Source organism: Lonchura striata, chromosome 1A (assembly GCF_050655825.1).
Source record: "Lonchura striata isolate lonStrDom1 chromosome 1A, ASM5065582v1, whole genome shotgun sequence".
NCBI lineage: Eukaryota > Metazoa > Chordata > Aves > Passeriformes > Estrildidae > Lonchura > Lonchura striata.
This window is the reverse complement of record NC_140741.1, coordinates 39,294,735-39,313,461: the sequence shown is the minus strand read 5'-3', so window position 1 is coordinate 39,313,461 and position 18,727 is coordinate 39,294,735. Positions and strand designations below refer to the sequence as shown.

The 18,727-nt window shown below is 36.4% G+C and overlaps 1 long non-coding RNA gene across 1 annotated transcript in view; it reads right to left on the bottom strand.

The window, feature by feature from the left end:
- LOC146763455 (uncharacterized) overlaps positions 1–17,801 on the bottom strand; it is a 111,215-nt gene extending 93,414 nt beyond the window's left edge. The window contains exon 1 of the long non-coding RNA XR_014952207.1: positions 264–17,801. This is a non-coding gene — a long non-coding RNA (uncharacterized LOC146763455). The remainder of the gene's footprint in view (positions 1–263) is intronic.
- Positions 17,802–18,727: the final 926 nt, after the last annotated feature.

The window sequence follows — 18,727 nt, the reverse complement described above, 5'->3', positions numbered from 1 at the left end:
ATTCATTACTTTTTAATGAGTTTAGAAAAAATATATAAAATATATATAAAATATATATAAAATATATAAAAAATAATGGACTTGTAACCGTGTTAAAACTATAACAACATTATTCTGCAGCTTAAAGTTCCTTGGTTATGCAATATTATAAATATCAAAAGTACATTATGATATATTGTAAAGATCCTTTACATTACCATGAAATCCTAAATATTCCTGGGCTATGGAAATTCTCATTTATAAAGCTTTTTGTTGCTATTTACCTGATAGTGAATGTTTTCCTGTAATTTTCTCTTAGTTTGAAAACTAGCAGTGAGTCCTGAGAGATTCCTCTGGAAATACTGTCCTCAAATGTGTGGAGTGAGAACTCTCCCTTCAGTTGCACAGCAGTTGTTGCCTACCACAGATGGAGGTGTAAATTTGTGTTGCTTATTTGCTCCAATAATCTCTTATTATTAAGAACATCAAACTAAAACTACAGGAAATGTAAACAGCAGTAGGGCGAATGCAAAGCCATATTCTTCTACCTGAGTTCTCATAAATGTGAGGTCATTTTACTTGCTATTATTAGGTTTCCTGCACACTTTTTCATGTTGCTGACCTTGAAATCTTCCAAGGACTTTATTTGACACATTTCCTCAGTATTAACTTGATTTCCATTTATCTCTTTCCCTCTCCCTGTCCATATAACTTTTATTCAGGGAATGGGACATGAGTAATAAAAATAGAACTACAATGGTGATTATGAATTTTATGCATTTTGGTAGAAATTGCATCTTAAATTATGGAGCAAATGAGCATGATTTTTATCATTATTTATACCAGTATATCAGAGAGGACCAATTAAGCTATTTCCCTGAGGTCCCAGCAGAGTGACTGGAAAGAGATTGAAAACAGTTGCCTAGTTCAGCTGCTCTCTATGTTCCCTGAAGGAAGCTATTTCTCTCCACTGCACAGGGGTTAAAGATTGATTTTGTAAATACCTCTTCCTTACCCTATTTGTTGCAGTTTCAGAGTGCTGGAACTGGTCCAGCCCAGTGGGGACCGCCTGGATACCTCCAAGCATCGCCCACTTCCTAGCAGAAGAGTGAAGAACTGAGCAACCCTTCCACCTGTTAAAACATATGGACAGTATAGCAGGGATTCCCAGCTGGCCAACCCTTTTTAAGCTTCTTTGAACAGGCAGACCAATCTGGTGAACTCAGAGCATACCAGAAATTGAGAGTCATTCACTTACTCTTTCTTGCATTTTCCATGGTTCCTGGAATTCCATAACTTGGGACCTATGATTCCTGATGATGGTTTTCGAGATAACTTTAAAAAAAATTAAGTCTTCTAAGATTAAGCAAAGTTATGATAAATAGGGTTTGAGATGCTTAAATTGCTCACATATATTTCCTTATATTATAAAACATATTGTTACATCCTAGAAGGCTTCAGTGCCCCTGAAGGGCAGATGATCATATGGAGTTCAAAACCTAACTTGAAAATAGTGCACTTTAAGGTCTGTCTTCAGTTTATTTAGTAAGAAATTGCTAATGGTATTAGAAAACTTCCACCATAGTAGCAGATGATGCTGACCAAACAGTTGGATGGCTTGATTTGAAGGAGTTGCATCTAGAACCTGTATGGCAATGACAACACATTGGCCATAGCACTGTGCCATAAAGCCACACTGGACATTCTGCTGCTTATCTGCAATACTGCTGTCAGTAAACCTACAGCACTCAAGAGCACAGAATCTAATGACATGCAGGTAGGGCAGGTTTGCTCTCATGGCCTGTAAGAAAGTTCTCCAGACAAAACTCCCCCCAAGAGAAGATATGCCATTGCAAATCTGTAGATCTGGTAACTGTGAGATGTGGTAAATTGCCCCCAGTAATTTCTTACCTCCAATATCTGTGTCTATTCCCTAATAATTTATTTAAATACCTACAACTTCCAAGTGAACAAGTGAACTGGCAAATGCTTCTCTTTATTTATAATAACATCCTATCCATAATTATTTTTTATGTTATGCATATATGTATAATTATCTAGAACTAAGACTGAATTCTACTCAGATAGAAGAAGAAGGAACAAATGAGTCACCATTTTGTCTTCTATGACAGGATGTTATCCCACAGAAAAGTCAAGACAGCTCTCAAATATGGGGCAAAATTCTTGATAAACACCAATTTTAGCTTTTGAACACAGCAATTTCCTTAGTCCCACAGGAACCCTGAGTTTACGCATTGGTTTATAGGGGTAAACTACACTGTATACCTGCTGTGTCACTGGTGGAGGACAAGTCCTAAGAACTAATTTCAATCTACAACTTCCAGAAGTCTAACACTTTAGACTCCTGGCTTAGCTTTGTCAAAGAGATCCTGTCACTTCCTTTGTCATATAAATCTACCTGAGGTCTCCTGTGTTTACATACTGCTAAGCAAGCAAAGAAATCTGAACATACATCTTCAAACAATCTGATAATATGAAATCTGATGGATTATGGAAAATAGTACTTGTGAAAGACACAAGAAGATAAGGAAGATTTCTCTGGGGAATAAAAGAAGACTAGAGAAGTGAGTAATATCTTTGTCAATAGCTACTGGGCACATAACAAATCAAGTGAGTTGACTTGCAGTTTAAGATCAACCCTGAGAATTTAAATGAGTTTTTCTCAGGAAGTGTGAACATGTCTGAAAAATTTTCAGTTTTTACATTTGCAGATCAAAAATTTGCACTGCACAAAGTGCTGGCCAGCTTTGGAGTTAGAGCTAACAGGGTGTCTGTTACCTGGTATGGCTTCTAGGGCCTGGGATACAGGTATGACTGCCTTAAAAATGTGCTAGAGGCAGAGGGTGCCCTTTATGATTCTGCCTTGTATGTATTTTCAAATCTACATTCTGCATATCCAGTTGTAATCCAATCTACCCTCCCTTGAAACCAGAAAATGGAAGAGTCAACAAGTTCAAGGGGAATTCAAGGGGAGAGGAGAACAAAAGCTGAACTGACAGCAATGTCTAATACTCCAGAAGTTTTGCCTTCAGTTTCATACTTGGGGGTGATGGTGACAGAGGTACTGGCTCCTTTGTTACCTCAGAAGGATCCCACTGCCCTGCACTGCACACCTGCTTACCTTGCACACACACTGTGGACTGAAGCCCAGCTGTATCCTGCCACCAGACCAAGCCAATGCTCAATGGATGGCTGAAGAGGCCAATTTAATTCATTAAAGCTGCAGAAAAAAACCCTAGTAAAAACACCTCAAAAATATGAATTTTTTTGCAAGGTTAGCATATTGACCCAGTTTGTTGTGTGATCAGATGAGTGCCAGTGTGGTGCAAAGGAAGAAAACATCAAGCATCTTGGTGCAGACATAGAAGAGGAAGGAACAAAGTAGGTGGGAAAGGGACTGACACCTCCTGCTTTTACTGGAAGCAAGCCCTTAGTTTAGTTTAACTGTGCTGTGAAAGGGTATTCTGGCTGTATATTTACACTAAGTGCTCTGCTAAGGAGAGTGCTCAGGGCACTTCTTGTAGAGAATGAACAATGAACAACTTCTTGCAATGAATGAACAAAAGACCAATTTTTCAGGCCCTCTGCTGATGCAAATGAGCATCCCTGCACCAAATTCTGCTTATAGGTAATTTGTAAAGCAATGTTTTTAAAGTCTTACACAGCAGAGTAAGAATTGAAAAGGACAGTCGGAAAGGAAGGTACTGAAGGATATCCCTGTTATTCTCTGCACACCTAGACAAGAGTTATGGCCCTATGTCTGAAAATCACCACTCTAGAAAAAGGCATATGTATTTGGGAGTAATTTTTGCTGACATACTATGGGAGACCCTTGCTTATGTTCTACTGGAGTCCAATAGAATCTAGTAAAATCTGAACTCCACACCAAAGAATAATGATAACAGATTATGATTATCCTTTCTGTTATTGCCTTTTAGATCAAAAGATGAAATAAAGGCTGGAGCCAGTGAAGTCAGCATAAGGACTGTCCCTGTCAGGTTCGCTGATCAGTCCATTATATTTCACAGGATGGGAAATGGTTACATGGCAACAATGACACAGGTGAGAAATCTGAAGTGTAAATCTGGTGGCATAGGCAGCATTTGAAGAACCCAGGATCACAGGATCACAGTAGCTGGTGTTGCTAAATGTAATTCCCCTTCATAATTGGAAAACTTCATATTCTTTCAGAAGCAAAAGAAAGTGTACAGCAGGATGAGGCAAGGGTCAAGTTCTATGACTTATTTGCGTATTGAAAATGAAAGGGTTTGTATATTTTAATACAGCTCTGTGATCAACAAAAAGAAATGGTTATACCAGTGAGTTCTACTTCCACAAAATATTTATTAAAAGCTGCACACTTACCAAATATTTCTGAATGTAAAAATCCACGGCATTTGTTTTCAGGTCCATAGTTAAATGCACTCCAAACCTTGGACTGAACACCAGCAGCCTATGCCAATTGAAATGATGGGCACATGTAATAATTAAACAAACATCTGATTTGTCCTTATCTTTATATAATGTAAAGGTGTTGATTAGATCCACAAGAGGACAAAAGAGCCACAGCACCAGGTGTCACAATGCTCAGCCTGTATAAGCACTGCACCGCAGTGGTCAATTAGGCTCAAGGTTTGTATGGCACATGGGAGAGGAAAGCTGGGGAAAATGAAATAACCCACTGCCAATAAGCAGGGTAGGAGCTGTGTAAACCACCCAGCAGAAAATTTTAATCAATATTTATTTGCCCATAGGAAATAACAGTAACTTGGTAATACAGTATCTCAGAACTCAGCTCAGGTTTTTTTTTTTTTTTTTGTAATTATTAGCTATTTTACATGGACACTTATAACCCTGGTAGATATTGGAGGTCTCTGCTTCAGGGTACCCAACAGTCTGAGAGTTCTGAGAAGCAGAAGGGCAGCAGAGTGAAGAAACCTCTGTCAGTAACCTTCAAGCAAATTACTTCATATCTTGTATTATTTACTTTGAAAATATTAGGTGATTTCATTGTTTTAATATATGTTATTCTGGATTTCTATACTGAAGATTAATCACAGCTTTTTAGTGTGACCTGGAGGAACTCAAAAGCAGAATTTTCCTAACTTGTCTTTCATGTCTGTGTTAACAATGACTCAAGAACATCCCAGCCATTTCCCTGTCTTTACTGCTTTGGTAATGCCCATCTTCTGTAGCCTATCTATCAATTTCTACACAGTACCTTATTTATTACTTCCTCTTGGATGATATCCATCATATTTCCTTTGTTTATAAAATTTATTTTGTGATTTAAAAAATACAGTGATGATTCTGGAAAATCCATATTGCATCATATTATGTTTTCTGTTTACTTACAATCTTTAATTAACATCTATTTACTGTAGTAATGCTGTGTAATCTTAAGATCAGACTACAATTACTTTGGGTATCCAGGGTTTTTGTTTTGGTTTGGTTTGTTTGTTTGTTTGTTTTGGGGTTTTTTTGTTTTTTTTTTAAAAATTATTTCTGAAATCATAGAATCATAGAATGGTTGGGGTTGTAAGGGACCATTATGTTCATCTAGTTCCGTCCCCCCTGCCTTGGGCAGAGACGCCACTCACAGATCAGTTTATACAGGGCCCCATCCAACCTGGCCTTGAACACTTCCAGGGCTGGACCATCCCATCAGTACTGTGTGTGCTGCTCTCCAAGCAGGCAGTTCCCACACAGGTTTATTTAGAATATCTGCTTTTTCATATCAACTCTTCAGACTATGTTTGCCTTCACCCAACATGGTGTTGAGTAAATACTGTCATCGTGTTTTGGGCAATCCGCTCTCCAAATCCTCACTCTCATTACCAATCTTCTCTTTACCAGCACTTGCTATACTATCATCATTTTTTAAGTGTTCTAGCTGGCATAATAGAACATAACTAAGCAGTGCCTTTGCTAGCAGGATTTATTCTCCATTCATACTAGAAATTCCAGAGTGTCCCATCATAGGAATCCTGGTAGCATTTTTCTCCAATAATATTCTTAATATTTCTGCCCAGATTCAAGCTCTACCATGCATATTTATAGATTCTTACTACCACTGCTATGCAGGAGAAGGATTTTTTCATCTTACCCTTTTCCTCACTTTCTTCTAAAAATATTTGGACCCAGGAAAATTCTTTATTATATGTTATATATCTATGCTTTTTTATCAACTTTTATATAGTAAGTTTAACCAAAAATAAAAAAAAATGTTTTATGTTAAAAACTAAAAATCAAATTATCACTGCACAGTGCATTTACTGCACCTTTACTGAAGTAGTTGCATAAATGTTGTGCCAAGTTTTCTCTGATACCTCCATGAGTTTGTCGGTAAAAGCTAAGGAGATCTGTGAGTGCTCTACTCTCAAAACTGGGCTTCAAATTTCCTTGTTTCTCCATTGCTGAATCATTGATTTGTTAATACCCAACCCTGATCCAAAATCCAGTCAGTACCATCGTGAGCTCATTGTGATTCACAAATTAACTGATAAATTGGATTTTTTCTGGGAATACTTGTACGTGACCTTCCCTTTGTTTATGAAGTACAAAAACCATTGTTCCATTTCATTATCACACCAAGTGAAACAGAAGTGGAGAAACCTGGTAGGACCACTCAGCTTGGAAATGTGTTCACGGTTTCTGTGGGGCAAATCAGCAACAAAATCTGAATTTCTGAATTGGCCTTTCTCAATCATTCATTCAGTATTGACAAAAAATAATGAACATGCAAATAAATTTCAAAAGCTCACACTTTATTCTATGCTTTCCTAGAGAACCATTTTGAATTAGAAACAGACTTTAAACCATTAACCTATTTCATGTTGTAAAGATAGTTCTATGATACACAGAAAACATTAAGGAAATATTTCTTAAATTTTAAAAACTCATTTCCAAGCTAATATGAAAGTTATTACTTGAAGCTTAATATTATCATATGCACCTGTAAAGGTTGGTCAATTACAAGTTACCCATAAACCCTTTTTTGTTATTTTAACATCATAAATAGTAATCTGGCATTAAATATTTGTGATCTGGGCCAGTAACCTTTTTCGGTCTCACAGGACTTTTTTTAATTAAACTATATCTTTGTCCCATGTCTATAATCCTCTCTTTGACATTTTATATACAAGACACCTTGCTGCAAAAAGGTCAAGCAGTACAGTTATAAATGGAAAAGAGATTAAAAGTATTCTCAAGCCACAGTGATCTAAAAGAGAGTTGAATATAGAGTGTTCTTCACAGGCTTCCTTAGATGAGTTAAGAGGAAACCCTGTTGGCAGATTTTTATTATAAGAACACCAAAGCAAATGAAAATTATTTGACAAAAATGAATAATGCACAATTTTAATTTGCATATTGGAATAATTAGCTCTAAAAGAGCCCTATAGGGTTTTGTCTCCATAAAACTTTTATGTATACCATTGCTAAATGTGGCTTATGTGTTTATATAATTTTTTCCTTTTAACATAGTTTTATTGTAAAAATAAAACCCCAAAACAACTACAGTAACATCTTGCTACAGTTAATAACATTTTTCCCCCTTCTTTTTTCCTGCAAAAGAAACAAAAACTGCTCCTTCCTGGAAAATATGTGAGAAATTCAAGAATGGAAAATGGCAAGAGATATTGCAGGAGCCAGTGTAAGTCAGAGAAGAGTACTCATAATGTAGTGCAAGTAAACATATCCACAGTGCCAGTGAGTGACTTCTTTATTTTTATCAGAACATTAAGCAGAAATTGAAGGAACATTTTTCCCTAATATTCTCCAGCTGGCATATTTTGACCTCAACTTGCTCACTCTATGCCACACTGGAATAACTTTAATGGTGTACATGGGTACAACTAAGCAATACATTACTGGTAATGTCTTAAGTAACCTAGCAAAGCATGGTACCAATTGCTGAAATGCCAATCTGTATCTTTCAGAATCTACTTTGTTACCCCCAAGAGGCCCAACCCTGATCTGGAAACTTTACTGCTAATTTCTTTCTATCAATTTTATGTAGTCCAGTGAAACAAGTGTATTTCTTCTAAGTCTGTGTCATCAGTGTGCCTGTTGTTTAGATGCAAATGCTGGAAACATTTGCAGTGACCCCAAGTTATTCTCTTGCAGTTTGTTAGAGTCTGTTAGTGTGTGTGTTTTCAAATGGTCCACTGACTGACTTACATAGAAAAGAGGGATTTTACTCTATCTCTTTAAAACTACTTGAGGCATCTAACCGAGGTGTGATGCAGAGGATCTAAGTTTAGGGGCTGTTTTCTGTATTCTCTCTTCACAGACTCCTGATCAATGTGCCTAAAGCAGCAGAATTAGTGGAGATGCCCCAAAGATCCCAGTGCAGCCATAGCATTTGTGAGGACAGCGAAGCCGGGGTTGCTATACTTTCATTACTGACCTAAATTTACATCTGAGTGATACTATTAAAAATCTTAGATATAATATGAGCTTCAGTCCTGTTGTTTCTTTCTTCCTTTTTGCCTCTTTAATATTTGTTTTCCCTAAATTAAAGGCTACTTACTGTTTCCAATTTCTTTCAGCTGTTAGGAGATTGGATTAAGTAACCAAACTGTTGGTATCCAACAAATCCAGCTCCCGTCCAAAGAAACTGGACACCCTGTTTGTAGAACATCATATCTGACAGGACTAGATTAGCAGCCCCAAGCCTGTTGACTCAGTCTTATTAGATCTACGTGCTAAAGAAATAAACATGTGAAAGAGAATTTATAAGGTAAAAACTTGCCCGTAGTGCAAATTGTAACAAATGTGAAGCTAAATTACACATTAGTGTGAAGATGCAGCGTGATGGACAGGGCACTCTCCCCCCCACACACACAGCCTCATTACACATGTGAAATCCTATCTGCCTACTTGTGTGCAGGGCTTGCTGTTTTCAGCTGTTCAAAATAAAAGCCAGCTTGTGACAGTCACACTCCACATAGCTCCAAGGCAGGATGAGGGAGTTCCATTAGAAAGGGCACACTGCAGAGCTTGGGCTTTGGGCTTGGCATGCTGTGACACTCCCCACCTCATCTGTACCTGATAGTCTGATGAATCTGGCACTCCTACTACTCAGGGTTTCCACCAGCTTTCATAAAGCACCATAGAGTAGAAATATGTAAGAGGAAAACAAATAGCATGAAAATTTTTATTACTCAAAGCATTTTTTCCACTGGAAAAGATAACCCTAAAGGCATATTGTGAATGTTGTAAGGATCCAGAATGTTTTAAAAACAGGCTCATCCACCTGAGACTATGGTTATATGTGACACTCCAGTCTACCTGAAAGCAAGCTACTATGAAAAGTATCTTATTTTTACAATTGTTCCAGTCTTCTCCATTTGTGCTGGCTTTGACACATGCCCACCTCTGGAGTGAACGGGCTCAACTCAATAAACTGGCAGAAAAAATGTCCGATAATCTCTGCAAATATTAGTTTTCTGCCAATTTAACCCTTTAAATCTAGTTTCCATGTGATCAGAAAAGTCCCAAAGAAAGTGCCAGAAAGTAGCAGGACCAGGGACGAATGGGACACAGGCTGCTTCTGTAGTGGCTCAATTGTGGCACAAACTTTTTTATCAGTCTCTCTTCTGCCCATGGGAACTCTCATGAGATGTGGTTTGCCTTGACACTTCTAGATTTTGCTATTTCTTGTTGCACTTGCAGAAGATATAGTTAAAGAACAAAGAGCATCATGTTTTGATCACTTTCTGGTTCTCTGAGAGTTAATGGGATCAGTGGGACTGAAATTTGCCCCAACAACATATGGCATTGCACTTAAGTTTCAATGCCTGCAACAATGCCAAATATGTCTTTGTTTCTGAACATATCTTTGGCAATACTGTGATTAGGCACACTGCATTTATGAGAAATGAAAAAACATAAAACATCAAAATTATATGATGTGTAATTTGCTAGTTTCTGGGAAAACGCTGAAATTATGTTTTAGGAAAACTGTATTATTTCTGTATTCACTGAATACCAAATAGCAATCACTGCTTAGCATTTCCAATGCATAAGGAGACCTACCTGGCCTCCGTCTTCCACTCCTTAAGGTCTCAGGACTGTGTCACTTCTGCCATCCCCACATGGATGTGAGGCTCAGATAAGCCCTAGAGTATCTCAAATTGCACTATATTGTGGCAACTTATTTTATGACCTTTTAGTGGGATTTAGGTATTCAGGTCATGTGCCAATAGCTACATGTAGATATCTACATCCAGATGTCTTAATCCCAAACAAAATCCTGTCCTGAAAGCTCAGATCATTTCTTAAACATAGGTGTCTAGTGCCATTTTAGAGGCTACAGAGTATCTCAGCTATCTATATGGGGGCACCAGATATAACACCAGATATATGAAAGATATCCGTGTCCTCTTGCAAAGACAGCAGGAGTCAAAAGATCTCTGGGATGGCACTTGCTCTTGTGTTTTCTCAAGTTAATTGAGTTCTGAGCTGTCTGGAGTCAAAATTAGTCTCTCTGAAAGGAACTGTCTCAAAATGCAACAGCCTAAACAGCATTCACAAAAGTGGGTTGTCATTTGGTTGGTTGGTTGGGTTGAGTCTTTTGTCTGGACCCCTTTTCTTCATTTAAATAATTTAGTCATCTTTTTCTCCTAGCTCCATGCACACAAATGGGTGAATAATCACAGTTTTCCCATCAGTTTTAAATTCATGCATCCCCAGCCTATGGTCCTTCATTTTCCTTTGTAGGAAAAGGCTGCTCAAAGCATATCTATCTCGGTGGGCTTGTTTTCCTATGGTTCCTTAAAGCAACAGTTCTGTTTTTGCATGGCTTCAAAAGAAGACATGGAGAAAAGGAAGGGAAAAGGAAAGACATAGGTCAAGCTGACATATTCAGAGAGCTCCAATGACATACTGCAGACACCCCTGAGGCTTTCCACCTTGACAGTTGACACTCAGCCATTTGGAACTAGAAATATAGAAACACTGCAGGAAGCACAATAGGGGAAACAAAGAGTATATTACTTTCTTAATCACTCCTGTCTCTTATTTGAAATTAAAGTATGTATGAAACTGCATATACGTTTTTCCCTCCATGGAATTCAAACTATATTGTGTATGTGATAAAAATTACTTTCCTATAATAATTTACTTCCCCATTCACATCAATATTCATACCCTAGTGTACAGCTTTAAACAGATTTTTCCATTGCATCTGTCCACAGAGCAAACAAATCTTCAATTAAATCTACTGGAGCAGACTCCATTAACATGTAAATGAAAAAGTCACTCTGGCCTGGTCTACAGTGCCCTGGAAAGTTTGACTGGTCTATTTGGTTACAACATGAAGAAATCATACCTTTAATAAACACAATTAAACTGACAAAAGCCTTAGCATGATGTGGTTTTATTAAGAACTAATTTAATTTACTATTGTCTCCTCTCTTTGAAAGTAGGAACATCTCAGCTGTACAAGTACAAGAAAACATCAAAGCTTAGTTACTTATACTTTGATATCTTAGCAACAAGAATAGTCCATAAATGTAACAAACTACAATTATTCTGTCTAAAGATTAGTAAAAGATATAAAAATTCACTTTAAACTAGCATTGAGGTTGTTATGATGTCAAAAATTTTGTTGTTCTACTCCCACTGTTGTAAATAATCAGTGGGAGCTATAGTTACTGTTTTACTAAACACTATCATAGGCTTAACTGTAATTACAGAACACAGGTTGCCACCTGCCAAAACTTATCCCTTTGCTAATGGAAAGAAAATCACAGAAAATGCTGGATTTAGGAGCAAATACTTTTCAGGATCAATCTACTGCTTTTACATGTGTTATGAGGAGAGCTTGGAATTGGAAATTAATTTAAAAATATTTTTCATCTTGTAATTCACTGTGTACAGTTTTGCATATTATTCCTAATAATTTAATGTGCTACAGAATAAAGCAGTCTCCATTATTCATCTTTATTTTCACAATCTTTATTTCTGCAATATTCACCAACAATATAATATCACTAGCAAAGTAAATATCCCCCCCTAAAATGGTTATTTCTTTCATGAAAAAGGCCAGAGTCAGAATTGTTAGTTAACTTCAGCATAAGAACACCTTGAATGTTTGCTGGTATTTTTGCCTTCTTTTTTGGGGAAAAGACCTATCTCCACTCAAATTTTTCAAAAATCTGGCCTATGCCCTCCTTCATTAGTTGTGTTACTGCAGGTTGCAGTTTATTTTTAAAACCTGAGCCCACAGCTCTGTTGCCCTTCAGTGCAGTACATCCCACTAGATATGAGGAGGAGCGAGTATTCATCCTTTGCTCTCCAGACAGACAGGCACTCCACAGCTCAAGGGCTCACCTGGGCTCTCCCAAAGATTGCTGCAGGTATTGCTGATGGTTTGAGAGGCTTTTTAAGTAAAACAGTACTCCTGGCAAAGCAAGAATTTTCCTGTAAAAAAATTGCTATCCTTCCTGCAGAACATGTGTGCATTTAAAGCATGTTAAATCTTGAATAAGTCAGATTGGCTGGCTGGTGATGACTCACAAACCTTATCCCATGCACCAAACTGGCTTTGGCTCATGACAGAATTTTTTGTTCTCAATGTGCTATCATTAGTATTTGCCAACAGTCTTTGGCAAGGGACATTGTTAGAAGAATTTTCAAGTAAGGATGAATTATACCTACTTGTATTCCTCTCCAAATATCTGTGGTCTTCTTCCTGAATTTTTGTGAGCTTGAAAAAAATAAAAATTACACCCAGAGAAAATGTAAAGATCAATTAAAAATGTACCATACATTTATAGCACTAATACTTAGGTAGTTTTAAAAAGGCTCTTTAATGGCTGGTTATGAAAATGGTTTTGGACAATTTCAGTGGTTATAAAGCACTGTTCCTTTTTCTGTAATTCCCAAGGTCATCCTTTGTTCTTTCTTCCCTTAGATAAAAATCAATCCTCAGGAATAGCTCCTGCTATTAGAGGTATATTGCCTATTTTAGTTAGTAGTTTAGCTACTTTTTGTTTTTCCTTTTTAAAACTCTCAAATGAATATTATCCAGCCGTAGGGATCTTCTACCATTAACTTTATCTAGTTGCTAAAATTCCTCATATTCAGAGGCCACTTTCTCTGACAATGCCTCATCTGTAAAAATTAACCTTGAGTTAGAAATGTCTGCCTCATACTCATTAGTGAAGACTGATTACAAAGAATTGATGTAATTTCTCCACAATCTCTTCATTGATTTTAATTACAACTTTGGCAGTCCATTTGACCCAGGCACTTATTTAGCCTATTATTCCTGATACAGTTAAAGAATTTCTTACTGTTTGTTTTAATGTGTTTTGACTATCAGCCTTTTTAAAATATTTGTCATAAAAAAATATACTTCACTGTATCAAAAGATGATTTTTTTTTTCTCGTAAGAAGTCCAGCCATATGAAAAAAGATTGACATCCCTTTTTCATTTGTGTGACTTTCTTAAAAGGAGTGTTAAGCAGGCAACCCTGCAGATACTAAGGGACACTGCCCACCATGAATTTTTTTGTTCAAGTCACTACTAGGATGAATTTTTGGGACTGAAAACACAATCATTACTTGGAAGAGAGGGATCCTTTCTGTCCACATCATCCAGGAAGATGCATCAGCATTAGGTTATGGGCTGGATCCCATTGGGATCCATGTACTGCCTGCAGAGTACTCTGTGAAATCTGGCTTTGTCTAAGTGAACAAGTCATGTGTCCATTTGATTAACCTTCTTGTTTTCCCTTTTCTAATTAATTCTTTTGTACAGCTTAATAATCAACTCTTTCCTCTTGAGTTTGGGTATTATGACTAAAGAGACAAATATTTATTGCATTTGGTCATTCCATGTTCTATGTAACTTTGAAATCCTTTGCCAAAAGAAGTGATTTGAGTGGTCCCTGTTCGCAGTCAGTACTGTCTTCAAGTCTGGTAGGTTTTAAGAGAGAAATTCTGAATTGTTAACAGAGATTGCATAAAAGGAGTAAACCCCATCTTTTTTTGTAAGTGTAACTATTTCAGAATACCCCAAATAAAGTAATCATTTTTTTTTCTGCATGAAATTGTATCTTAATCAGCATTTCTTAGAAATACAGATTCCCAAGTCATTCCTACTTTGTCATAATTGCACACCATTGAATAGGGTTTCATAATATGACACTTCTTAATTTTGCAATATAATTATATAATTTAAAGTATTCTAATATTTTTTTCTTTTTGAAATTCAAATGCTGAGACATTCCTATTTCCAGAACTGCTTGTCATGTGTCTAAACACAGACACATAACACACACATATAATAGCATAATGCCTATGCTATCAGTTCAAGAAAATATCATCCCTACATATTCCACAAGGACTGTTTTTATTAAAAAATACTTAAATATATTTTTATTTAAAATACATATTTTTAAAAAGTTGCCCTGCCACTCTTAATTTTTTTTTTCTTCATGCAGTTTATGCTTCTTCATGCAGCTTATGCTTCTTCACATAACTTTATTATGTTTAGGTTTTAATGTGTCTCAAGGTTGTTGTCAGTTTTAAAAAGAAATTTGTGAGATGCTCAAGGTCAATGCTTATAATTTTAATCTTATTCTGGATATTTTGTCTCTATTGCATCACAACAGGAGACACCTGTGTATTTGGGATTTGAGTATCCATGCTCTCAGGCTTACACGTGAAGGAAGTTTATGTATTAAAAAAAAAACAGCTCAATGAAATAATTTAAATTTTATTTAAGAACAGCATCCTATTGATAGCTACTGAGATCCCAAGATCTATAATTTTAAACATGAATGAGTCTGGCTTAGCTACTTAAAGGAAATGGTATGGAAGCCATACTTCAGCAGGAGCTAAAGATCATGGTGGCTGAGATGTCTTTCCATGTCCCCAGGTGGAAAAATAGGTACCAAGTGTTTGAATGAGCCTCAGAGGCACAAAAAAACTTTACAGAGCTCTTTTCTTGAGTGGCTTCTCACCAAGAAGGTGAAGATGGGAATTGGTATCTTATCCATTGTTTTAGACCATCAGTCCCAAATTTGTTGTTGGTTGGGGTTCAATTCTGCCACCCCTTTGAGCAGTGCCTTAGCACACACAGAACCACTGAACTCAATGTGACTAATTGTGCAGTAAAATACTAATCAGGTTGAATAATGGCAGCAGAATAGGGCCCTTGGTAATAAGAATTAATCATACCAGATCTTTGAAACTGATTTCTTTCATTGTACAGCTGAGCTGAGAGAACAGATGAAAGTAAAAGGGACAATACTCAGGAGCATAGTTACTGATAAATAATTACAACAAGGGCATTATAATTATTTAATTAAAATTTGTGCATGGGGAGAGATTATGAGTCTTTCAGCTTGCTGCCTCATTTAGATGATACTAGTCATTAACCAATTTTGCTGTAGTCAGCTACTAAATGTCCACACAGCCTGCCTTATTTTTTAAAACTCTTCAATCAGCAAAACTGGCTGCATGCACTGTGTAATGCTACTGAAGAACAAAGTGCCACAGTTCGTAATATAATTAAAGGCAGTCTCGACTTTTTAAAGGAAACTTGTACTTTAATTAATCAAGATCATCAAATAAACAGGAACAAAAGAGTGTTTATCTCTGCTTTTGAAGTTATTAATTAGCAAACCACACAGAGAGCACTGTGGAGTTAACAATGGGCCTGTAACCCTTCCCACTGAAGTTATTTTTTTCCTTTGCTTAATATATTTCTTGACAGGCTTTTTTTTTTCTGGGAATATAAACATTATAGACATATAATGTGTCAGAAAAATAAAAAAAAAACCATGTTTTAAAGATTGTCTTCCCCAGCAATTCCTCTAGATCTACTAATTTTCTAGTTCAAGGCTGTCTTTTGGAGAGATTTCCCAGCATGTCTTTCTGTAGCTTGATGCCTGAATTTGCACCCTTATAGCAGGCATTTTGCAACCAGCTGTATCTTTCTTCCAACTGGCAGATATTTTATTTCTTCCTATGTTTTCCCTCAGTTTCCAGCTGGTAGGTATTCTAACACCTCTAATGTTTTCCCTCAGTTTTTATCTTCCCATTGCCAAACAGATGGCAGGTTCTCACATTTACACAACAAATCCTAATGTTCTTTCAGTTATACCAATACACAATAGGAGTGACACTTCTGCAACTGAGTGATCCAGGCTGTGCAAAATAGGTATTTGCAATGGAAAAAATGAGGCCCACAAACATAAGATGTGAATATATAAAATGCACAGAATTTAATGTGACTCACAGAATTTAACTTGACTAAAAGAACTTCAGAAATTATTGTGTAACTACTGTAGAATAGTGTCACTGATCTCTGAGCCTTTTTTTTTTTGTGGGTTTAGTGCTATGTTGGCACTTTCTGTTTACCTTACATTCTAGAAGACCTCCCAGTATGAATTTATATACTCTATTAATCCAGTAATGTGGAAATGGAACCCTTTAAGTCCATGGTGCAAAAGAGTGCTGAAGGTAGAGATGTAAAATTATTTTGGATTTTCAGGGGAAACAGCAGATCCAGAACAAAACCAGCAGATGCCCTTAGCCACCTGACTAAGAAATTTTATACGGGATCATCCCAAGGGCAAGTTCACTTTCCTGAGCTGAAAGACTTGCATGCTAAGGTTAAAGGAGAGAAAAAATGAGAATGTGAACAACAAAAGAACCTATTTAAATCTTACAAATTAGGTTCCTCTTAGAAATGCTTAACCAGTAATCATGAAATATACTGTTTTGACTCTAAAACGAGCAGGATGAGAAATAAAGCAAAAAAAGCTCAGGAAAAAATTCAATGTCTGGGTGTTCAGCAGGAAAACAGAAAAAAATACTTTCAAATTCTTCTCTATTTCAGTAATAGCTGATCCATGATAGTCAAATATCGGAACAATTATTTGATATCAGTCACAAATAATTGTGCTTATTCAACTGATATTAGAGGGGAAAAAACCCCTTCAGGTTTTTGCTATTTTCTCAAAGTAATTTTTGGTTGGGATGCTTGCAAAATTGAAGCCCCATTTCCCCTTTCCAGGCATGAAGAAATCAGACCTATAAAAAAATTTTGATCATATAATCACAAAGTTGTTTAGGTTGGAAAAAACCTCTAAGATCATTGAATCCAACCATAAATCCAGCAGTGCCAAGCTGATCACCAAACCATGTCCCTGAGTGCCATATCCACAAGCCTTCAAAATACCACTGCCCAGATTTTTTTTACCCTCCTTAAAAATTAAGGAGTTTTGTACTCAGCAATAAGCTAGAATAATAAAACACCATGCTCATTATTAAGTGCAAATGTTGAGGAGAACACTCGTTTACTCTGAGATCACTGTTTTGTCTCAAGAATTGACTTTAATATCTTCTGAATCAACAAAATAATGTCTAGTTTCCCCTGAAACAATTTATCCTATTAGATATTAATTGTTCTAAATCAGCACTTATTTCCATTTCAACATTGCCAACACAGTTGATCAAACTTGGAAATTTTCTCCATAAATAAAACCAACACTATTATGAGTACCAGACTGCTAAAGGAGGAGGGAGTTCTGCAGTTGCACAATCTTACACATCTAAACTCAAATTTGTTCCATGACAACTTGACTTAATATCTTGAACATCTTGTTTCATAACAGTGGAAGACTTAGTGCAAATAAATTACAAAGTGCAGTGATTTGGGGATTTCCTGATAAATTTTACTAGTTCCTTTTGTATGCAAATCTTCCCTGTATAGTGTTCATTTGAAGGTACATCTTAAATGAAGGTCTTTGATTTATCCTATCTGAATCATATAATTAATTTTTGCTGATTTTTTTTTTAATTTGACTAGGAATGAAGAGTTTTCAGCTATTTATAAAGAGAAGTTATGTATACTTCAGAACATGTTTTTTTGTTACTGAGCTAAATGTGCTCAGTTTCAATGTTATTATCACACTCTACCCCTATCCAGACTTCTCATGAGTGATTTTTAATGCAGGAAGAACTTTGTAAGAACAGAGAATGTATCTGTGTATGAACCCACATGAACAATTTTTTTGGGAGATCTAATGTTCTTGGATATTTGCTTGATTTGAAGGATATCATTGGCCCAATTGCAAAATCTTCAAGATGTGCTAGCTTCAAGATGAAGAATGGGGACAGGTTTTTCAGACTATGCATTCAACATGTACTGAATACTATTGACAGAAGATGCCATTTTGCTTCAAAATGCAATTTTCAGAACCTTTTTTGAGATTTAAAGATCCTCAGAAACTGAGATAAGTCTTACTTCCAAAACACCATAGGAAACAATAGTGACACAAGCATTCAATTTTTTTTTTTTTAACTCAGGCATTCATAATTCAAATTCACATCATGTCCTAAGGAAACATATGATTCAAGTTATGACAGAGGGTAATGGAACATTTGATTCCATCTGTGTAGACTGGTTATGTACTCTTGGAGCCAGAGAAAGCATAACTTCGTATATGTGTGATTTAGTGGTTAGGACACTAAGTGCCCAAGGATATTAGAAGCTGACATTAGAGGTGGAGAAAATTGTTATGATGAGTATTTCACCTAAAGATACCTGACAATCCAGTGGTTACAAAAGTGTTTTGGGAAATGAGAGTTCATATCCCCTTAGACAAATCTGAGTGCATGTTTCCCATATGGCAAATGACTACAGAAACCACTGAGCTTTTGGGAAGACCATTTCAAGCAGAATTTTTTTTTCAGAGTTATA